The 8,185-nt window shown below is 45.8% G+C and overlaps 1 long non-coding RNA gene across 1 annotated transcript; it reads left to right on the forward strand.

Moving 5' to 3' along the window:
- The first annotated feature begins 2,403 nt into the window (after positions 1 to 2,403).
- On the forward strand, positions 2,404 to 7,829 carry LOC134473839 (uncharacterized). The gene is made up of 3 exons (XR_010044301.1): positions 2,404 to 2,532; positions 4,126 to 4,235; positions 7,152 to 7,829. It is a non-coding gene; the product is annotated as an uncharacterized LOC134473839 (long non-coding RNA).
- The last annotated feature ends 356 nt before the right edge of the window (positions 7,830 to 8,185 follow it).

Raw genomic sequence — 8,185 nt, forward strand, 5'->3', positions numbered from 1 at the left:
CTAATGATATAGGCAATTCTATTAGAGATAGCGGGAGACATTATGGTAACCATTGTTGATCACCTGTATTATGTTTTTACATTATCTATTATGTCCACCCTTTTGACTTGACCGATTCTGTTCTGTTATGTCACATTTGGTTTTACTCTCTTCCAAAAAAGTAATAAGAACCGTGGGAGCAATGAAACCCAAAATGTGTAATAGTCATGGTACAAAAGAGAGGAAAAGAAAGTACTCTAAACTATATAACTGCATGTATATTTAAGTGTATAAGATAGAAAATGATATCACAGAGTTTTATTGGATCAATGAACAGAACTGTTTGCAGTATCATTGATGGAATGTCCACTTTACAAGCTTTAATTTTGTGACTTGAACAATTATTTCTAAGATGACAATATGTAATCCATTAACTAGTGATTTCCTACTGTTCATTTTTTTTCTGTAAATCTGTATAACTTGTACCCTTTCCCTGCTTTTTTTTTTCTTTTCTCCTTAAATAAAATTAAAAAAAAAAAAAAGAAATCCACACCCAATCTCCAAGTAAGCAGAGAATTAAGAAAAATAAAGGGGTATTCTGCATCCTCACTTCCTTACTGGTAGAAAAAAAAAGAGTATGACTTGTAGAATTGTACCCATTCACAAAGTTCTTTATTTTTTAGTTTATAAACAGGAATTTCTCATCGTTATGGAGCCTGGGAAGTCTAAGATCAGTTGCTGGCAGGTTTTTACTCATCCATGTCTCATCCCTGCCACTGCATCTGCTCATGGTGGGGGCCCAAATTTCTGTTCTATTTCTCTTCTAAGGAAGCTTGTGGCTTTCTCTGAAACCAGGTGCCTACTCACTGGGTACCACAGCTGTGCCTGCAGCTCTACATCCTCTCTGTGAGGAGAGCAACACATGTAAAACAAGATAGTAAGGCAGGTGTGGAGGATCCCTCCTGTAATCCCAGCACTGTAGGAGGCTGAGGCAGGAGGGTCACAAATTCGACCCCAGCCCCTTAACTAAGGCAACTTATTTGCTTAGCAAGACCTTGTTGCAAAACAAAAAATAAAGGTCTGAGGGTGTAGCTTGTAGAGGACCATTTGGACAGCTCTCCTTGAATGCAGAACAATCACCTCCACATAGTTAAACTGAGCCCTAACTCCATGTACTGATATCTACAGAGCTGGCTATTTCCTTCTCCTTTCAATTAGCTCTAAGGAATGTAATTAGGGCTGGCTGAGGCACTGATGCATAATATTTGATGACAGCTGACAGTTTTGTTTCCTCACCTCGTGTCTCCCTGTAAACAGTTGAATACAGCAAGATGGCAGAGCCACATAGCTCCAGAAATGCCAAAATGAAAGGTTATGACTTCCCAGAGCACAAAAGTTTACACATCAAAAACTGAAGCAACAGCTCCCTAACATTTAAATGCTACCCCATTAGAGTTATGCAGATTGGTCTTTCTGCACACCCTTCTCCCTGCATATTGCAGAAGTGCTTCCTGGCCTCCTAGCTAAACCTGGTTCAGTGTCACATAATTCCCACCATTCTCACAGTCACTCATCCTCAAGCCACTCCCTTCTTCATGAGTTAATAAATTCTAGATGAGGCACTGAGGCAAGTGCTTTGTTCTGTGAGTGCTCACCTGGACCAAACTCAGGACCTCCTTGGCTGCCTGTACCTCTGAATATGTCTTAGTGTCTTTATTCCCACTGTGGGTTGCACTGATAGATTGGCATTAACTCACCAGGATTCCAGTAACACTTCTATGGGATTACAAATATGAACTTTTTGGACTGTAAGGTGAACAGGAAAAGGGATTACAGTATTTGGATCACAATAGGAGCTCAGTGTGAATGCTCTGCAACATAAAAACAAAAAATAAGGTAACACGTATTAAATGGGCTTGCTTTGGAAACACAAGAAAAGAGTTCCATTTCACTCACTGCTACTTGTCTTCAACCACAGACTCTCAGGCCCTAGGTGATAGTTTCTCTTGTCCCTGTTAGAAAGTAGAACAGTCTCATTTTCAATTACCAGAAAGCCTGAGAAGATCTCAATTTTCTCTTCAATTCAAACTCTGTCTCCTGCTTCCCCTCTGCCCCGGAGCCTCAGCACTAAAAGGCATCAGGGACGGCATTAGCTAGCATTCTGCCACTTTTACAGAAAGCAAAATGGACTGGGAGCTGCTCTGTCACTTTTAGTTAAATTATGTGTGGTGATAACCTACAAATCTCAGTGGTTGAAACATCATTCTCCTGTTCCACACACTTGCATTGCCTAACCTGGCTCTGCTCCCCAAGTCTGTGCTCCTTGGAGCCCATGCTGAAGAGCAGTCCCACCTGGAACCCACCATTCTTGTACAGAAGAACAGTTGCAACGGTCAAACCCAGCAGTGGCTTTGAAAAGTTCCACTCAAGGATAGTCTGCCCCACTTCCTGCTCATGTTTCATTGGCCGAAGCAAGTCACATGGCCATGCCCAACAAGGAAGCCAGGAAGTAAACTGCCCCAAAGGAACACACTGGGTACCACATGATGACAGGTAGGGAGGAATAGTCCTTCTAGAGACAGGTGACAAATACCTTGGACCAATACGATCTTTGCCATATGTAATAATTTCTGAAACAGTCACCATTTTATCCAAGCCTAATTAATATGATGCTGGCCAGGGATTTAGCTCAGCAGTGTAAGTGCCTAACTGGCAAGCATGAGGTTATAAGTTTGATCCTTGATACAAAAAAAAAATTAAAACATAACATAAGCTACAGTTTGTCTTACAATAACCATATAACCATACTTGAGATTGTGTCTACATTCATCATTCTAAAGTGATCCTAATGCCCGATTTATATCTCAGGATGGGCTGTCCTGAGAAAGCATCTCAGGATGGCTGGTCATAGATGTGTTTCCCTAGTCTCTCTCTCTCTTTTTTTTTTGTCTTTTTCTTTTTTATCGGTACCAGGGATCGAACTCATGAGTGCCTGCTTGCAAGGCTGGCACTTATGCCACTGAGCTAAATCCCCAGCTCCTTGTTTCTACTTCTAAAAGACACAGTTCTCATCTCATCCCAAGTTCCTGTGCCTGTAATGTCCCTCAACACTGACATTTAGTTTAGGAAAGAGAATGTGGAGAGAAGGTCTGATGCATTACTCCTGACCTGGAAGGTAGTAGGTGCTCGGCTAGTCTCCAAGTGAGTGACAGGGGATGGGTGTGGTCAATACTGCCTATATCCCTGGAGGGCCTGATGACAAGAAGGCTCAAGCTCTGACTTCAACTGGAAAGAATGTGCTGAACAATAATTGAACAAATATCTCAGTTTTTGAAGGGTTTAGAGATAGGTTAGGCAGATCCTTTAGGTGACCTATGTGACTACCACTCCTGGTGCTCATGTCTTTGTGTATGTAACCTGCACCCTACAACATGAGACCTGCTTCCCTGGCTTGGAAAAAGTAACTGTCATCTATAATCAACCTCAGGACCCACAACAACTACCCCAGTTCCTCACACTGAAGAAACAGTGGGACGCTCCCAATGAACCATCCCAGGCACTGGTGAAAGGCCTATTGTTCATATCAACCAGCAGCAGGGGTAGCTTTGCTTTCCTAGCTCAACAGGCAGGAAAATCCCTGCAGATGAAAAACTAGTAAAAACTCAGAAACATTTTCACTTGCTGTGATAGCATCAATAAAAATTAATGTATTATTTTATTTGGGGGCTAAAGAAAATAGTCCATTGATAGTCAAGATACCAGAATTGACCATTTGTAAAGCTGGCAGAGAAACTTTGAAGTAGAATGAGCATGGCTGTGTTCTAATAAAACTTTATTGATAAAAACAGATGGCAGGCCAGATCAGACCTATATATCTTATATTTCGCTGACTCTTCCTGTTAAAAGGACTCCTCTAGTGTCATGTCCTTTTGAAGTCTTGCTACATCTGATGACTTTTGCCTGCATCGTATTGCCCCAAATCATATTGTGTGATCATATTGTGTGTACCAACCACAAAAATCACTGGGATGTGGAATTTTTAGAAGGATACTGAATAAACCCATGATTAATTAGAGTGTGAGGGGAGAGAAGGAGAGAGATGGACTGGATAAATCCCAGGCCATAAGCAATGTGTTTGCTCTACAGGCTTGAGCTGTGTAATGCTCGCCCTAGTGTCGCCACACCCAGCCCGGTGCAGAGCTCATGAGGAGGAGGAGGATGGTGACCACTGCTGGAGATTTCACGCTGAGAGCCAGGTGCTGTGCTGATCAGTTTCCATTCACTTGCTTATGTAACCCCCAAACACGAGGGTGGTACAAGCCCCACTATTTTTCCAGGTTTACAAATTGCCCAGGATCACTGACAGGAAATGGATGGACAGGATGCAAACCTGCATCACCTGACCTTGGGCAGGAGCTTAAAGCCACCATTGGCCAGGACGTGTTTATGGAAACACTAAGGCTGGAGCAGCCTTGGCAGCCTTCCACCCTGGTGGCTGTGATAGCTACTGTTGCTCACTCCAGCTGAAATGAGCTTCTCTGTGGCTTCCTGCTCAACCCCGCAGTGGGTCCAATTACTGTCCTCTCCGATTTCTTTCTTCCCAGTTATGCTGACCATATTTTCTGAAAGAAAACTCAGGACACATCTGTCTGGTACTAGGCTGACACATGGTCTCCCAACACAGCAAGCTGTTTGAAATCAACACTTTCCCTGAAAATTCAGGGACACAGGCCACCCCCTAGGGTGCCTCTGACCTAGGGATATGGGCTCCACCCGGCCCAGACACAGGAGCAGGGCCACCTCCAACTCTCATGTTCATTGAATACTGAAAAGAGGCAGAGAGGGTAGGGACATTTTAGAAATGATGAAACGTAGAGCTGTTTCTGCCTCAGAGCAGAGGACTAGCCATCAGCAATCCGGAAAACTTAGGTGATGAATTATAAATCTAGCAGACATGACCCTGCTTTGCTGAGGCCAAAATTCCCTGAGAATCAAAAGACGAGAGCATCATAGTTACCATTGGAGGTTCACCTTCACCATCCAGGCCGAAGTTCTGTCTGGAGAGTGAGGAAGGAAACCCACCGAGACCAGTTCAAGCGAGAGCCAGTGGAATGCCTGGTGGGTTTGGACTCACTCAGCTGCTAACCCTAGGTGTGCAGGAAAGGGTAGGGACCATGACCAGTGTTCTCCTTCCTTGGGGAGAAGCTCTCTCCTGCCTCAGCATGGCCTGGAGCCACCATGTTACCCCATGAAGGTGGGCCTTCTTCTAGAAGCTGCCTGAATATGGGCCTTGTCCCAAGCAGCCCCTCCCACAGTCTCAGCTGTCTGCATCCCCATTGTGTAACCCTGCACTGACACCTACTTGCTAGCTGGGGAAAGAGTCACAAGACACTAACTGGTACCCCACGGTTGCGCAGAGGAAGAGCTGGAAAAATAAAGCCCGGATGCCCTCTCTCCACTCATAGAACTTCGTCCTTACCGTTACAAAGACTCCATAAGCACAGTGGGCATTGTGAGGGTGATCCGGGAGCTTCCAGGGCCAGCATGGCCCTCTGTGCATGGACTGAGCAGTCCATTAAGTCCAGGCCTCACCTGTTTCCTTACCACATCACCTCCCCAAACACTGGAAGATTCCCCAAAGACATGGACCTCAGAGCTCCCACCCACCCTGTTCCTTTATGAAGAATCATCTCCCGCAAGAAAACAGGGCCCTGGAGGAAGGGAGGCCATGTTGGATGATCTGGAGATCACCATCTCCATCTGTAGGTTGGAAGAGGATTATCATTCTCAGAAAGCTGCCAGGAGGAATCAAGAAATAGAGATGATCAGTGATCAAAACCTGCCAAGAGCCCCAAAGCAGAAATAAGGGGCAATTGAAGGCTCCTGGAGATCTGGGTTATCATACCCACTGGGACAGCCCAGGAAGGGAGGACTGGGTCTCCATGGCAAATCCTCCGCAGGGAGGGTTTCCAGTCTTTCTTTTTTTTTTTTTTTTTTTTGGGGGGGGGGGTTCCAGTCTTAACAGAAACCATGTCTGTGGATGGAGGATGTAGAGCAGGCATGGAGTCTGCATCTGCCTCACCCCTTGGTTCAAATCGCAGTGCCACAACACACTCGGGCAAGACTTTGGGAAATAGCAATGATATTTACGGCTGTGGTATTTAAGCGGCTCAAGTGGGACTCCTGACTGGGTGAGACCTGAGAGGTTGCTTACTGCTCTCTATCCTGTACCAGAATAGCAGCCAGTTTCTTAAGCACTGCCAATACAACCCCTGTAAACCTCTCCCCACAGCCCCAAATTCTTTTTGTTCTAGGGATCGAACCCAGGGCCTTTGTACTGAGCTACATCCACGGCCCTTTAAATTTTGAAACCAGACCTCACTAAATTGTTAAATTGTCCAGGGTAGGCTCAAACTTGCAATCCTCCTGCCTCAGCCTCCCAGAGTGCTGGCTGAGATTACAGGCGTGCCCCTACCATGCCTGATTTGCCCTGCTATTTGATCTCTAAGAAGATGAAGGTTAGAGAGTTGGGGTGATATGTTCATGAGCTCATGCTCATCCAGGGAGGAAGTAACAGATAGGAGGACACATTCGATTTCTGGCTCAAAAGCAAAAGCCAGAGCGCATGATTTTATGGTCACTTATGCAAGACCAGACAAGAGAACTAAGAGCCCTCAGTTCAAGTTCCTCTGCGCTCCCATCTGCTTCTTGCTTCCCCTCTAGGAAATGGATATAAAGCACAGAGAAATACCTCCCGGAGCACCTAGGGGTGAAAGCAATACATCCGTACAAAGTTGATGGAAATTTCAGAGCCAGCTCCCAGGTTTTCGCACTTACCTTATTTTGTAGGGTGTCCCCAGTGCTCCCTGAAAGCCTCATTCTCATGCTGAGGAAAGAAAGGGGCTCCCAGAAGTGCCTCTCCCATCAGCCGAGCCATGGGCCACTGTGTGGTTCAGGCTGCACCCTGTGTGTCCACTCCACCCTCCGAACCTGTGGATCTTCTTGGCCAGAAGCCTGAATGTGGATTCACCTGATCAAACCCCACTCAGTCTTCTATTTGTGTTCCAGAACCTGTCCTGGCACAGATACATTCATGATTGTCTCTCCTTCATTCTCTCTCCCAGATACACACTTCTATTTCTCAACTGCCTGCATGTATCCTTTACACCCAGGGTCAGCATCCCTGAAGAGCAGCTGGCAAATGGAAGTCATCAAACCACAGGTCACCCAACAAGGACCCAGCCTGTAGTGGCTGCTGACCTCCCCATCACCAGCTCCAGGAGAGGAGAGACCCGAGGCTCCAATCCCAGTGTGTCCAGGTCTCACACCTTTGATACATCAGGTAGAAGAGTCCTCTCACCTCTCACCATCTGTCCAGCTCACCTCCCTGATAGGCACTGATGGTTGGATATGGCTCAGCTCACACCACGTGTATGGGAGGACTGCCCTCTGCAAAAACCAAGGCATGTGAAAAGGGACAGGAGACCACTGAGGTCACTGAAGGGCCACATGGAGTGATCAACTGGAAAGAAACAATGACTTCTCAGCCCTTCCAAACCCAGCATCCGAGGTGTCTCATCATATAACTCCAGGGGCAAATGTCACATTGGAGACCTTAGGGATGTCTCCAGAGAGTGCCATCAACTTAGAACAGGTGCCAGGAGGCTGTGCCACTGTGCCACCTGGGTCCACCTCTGATGGAGCCCATTTTGCTCCATAGGAATCAAAATAAAGCAAAGGAGAAAAGCATGACGCTTCCCCCTCTTTGGACATTTGTGAATTTCAATAAGGCACCCTCTGACTTCGGCCCCCATTCATTCATTTCACTCCAAATGCACGAGCTGCTCATTTTCCCTAAGAATACTGAGCTCTCCCCAGAAGCATTTTGACACTGCTCATTCATTGTCCAAGCTGAGGACTTCCTGACAGGAAAAAGCAGGAGCTATTAAGAATTATACCAGGCGTAGCCCAGAGCTGCCTCAGACCAGTAGAGCGAATGTTTGGTTACCCAGTTTATGACCCTTCTGTTTCCGCTCTGAACCCAGCCTAGCTTCGCCCAGAAGACATATTGAAAAGTATTACGATTAAGTATTTTTTTATTCCTTCCCGTTCATCAACTGATCCAGGTATGGAAACAATCATTGCTTCTGCAAGTGTCTTACTTCTCAGCACTAAGTGGCTTCATTAGACATTGAATTCATTTTCT

The sequence above is a fragment of the Cavia porcellus genome, unplaced genomic scaffold (genome assembly GCF_034190915.1).
Source record: "Cavia porcellus strain 051 isolate PalLab524CR breed Dunkin Hartley unplaced genomic scaffold, mCavPor4.1 scaffold_28, whole genome shotgun sequence".
NCBI classification, from domain to species: Eukaryota; Metazoa; Chordata; class Mammalia; order Rodentia; family Caviidae; genus Cavia; species Cavia porcellus.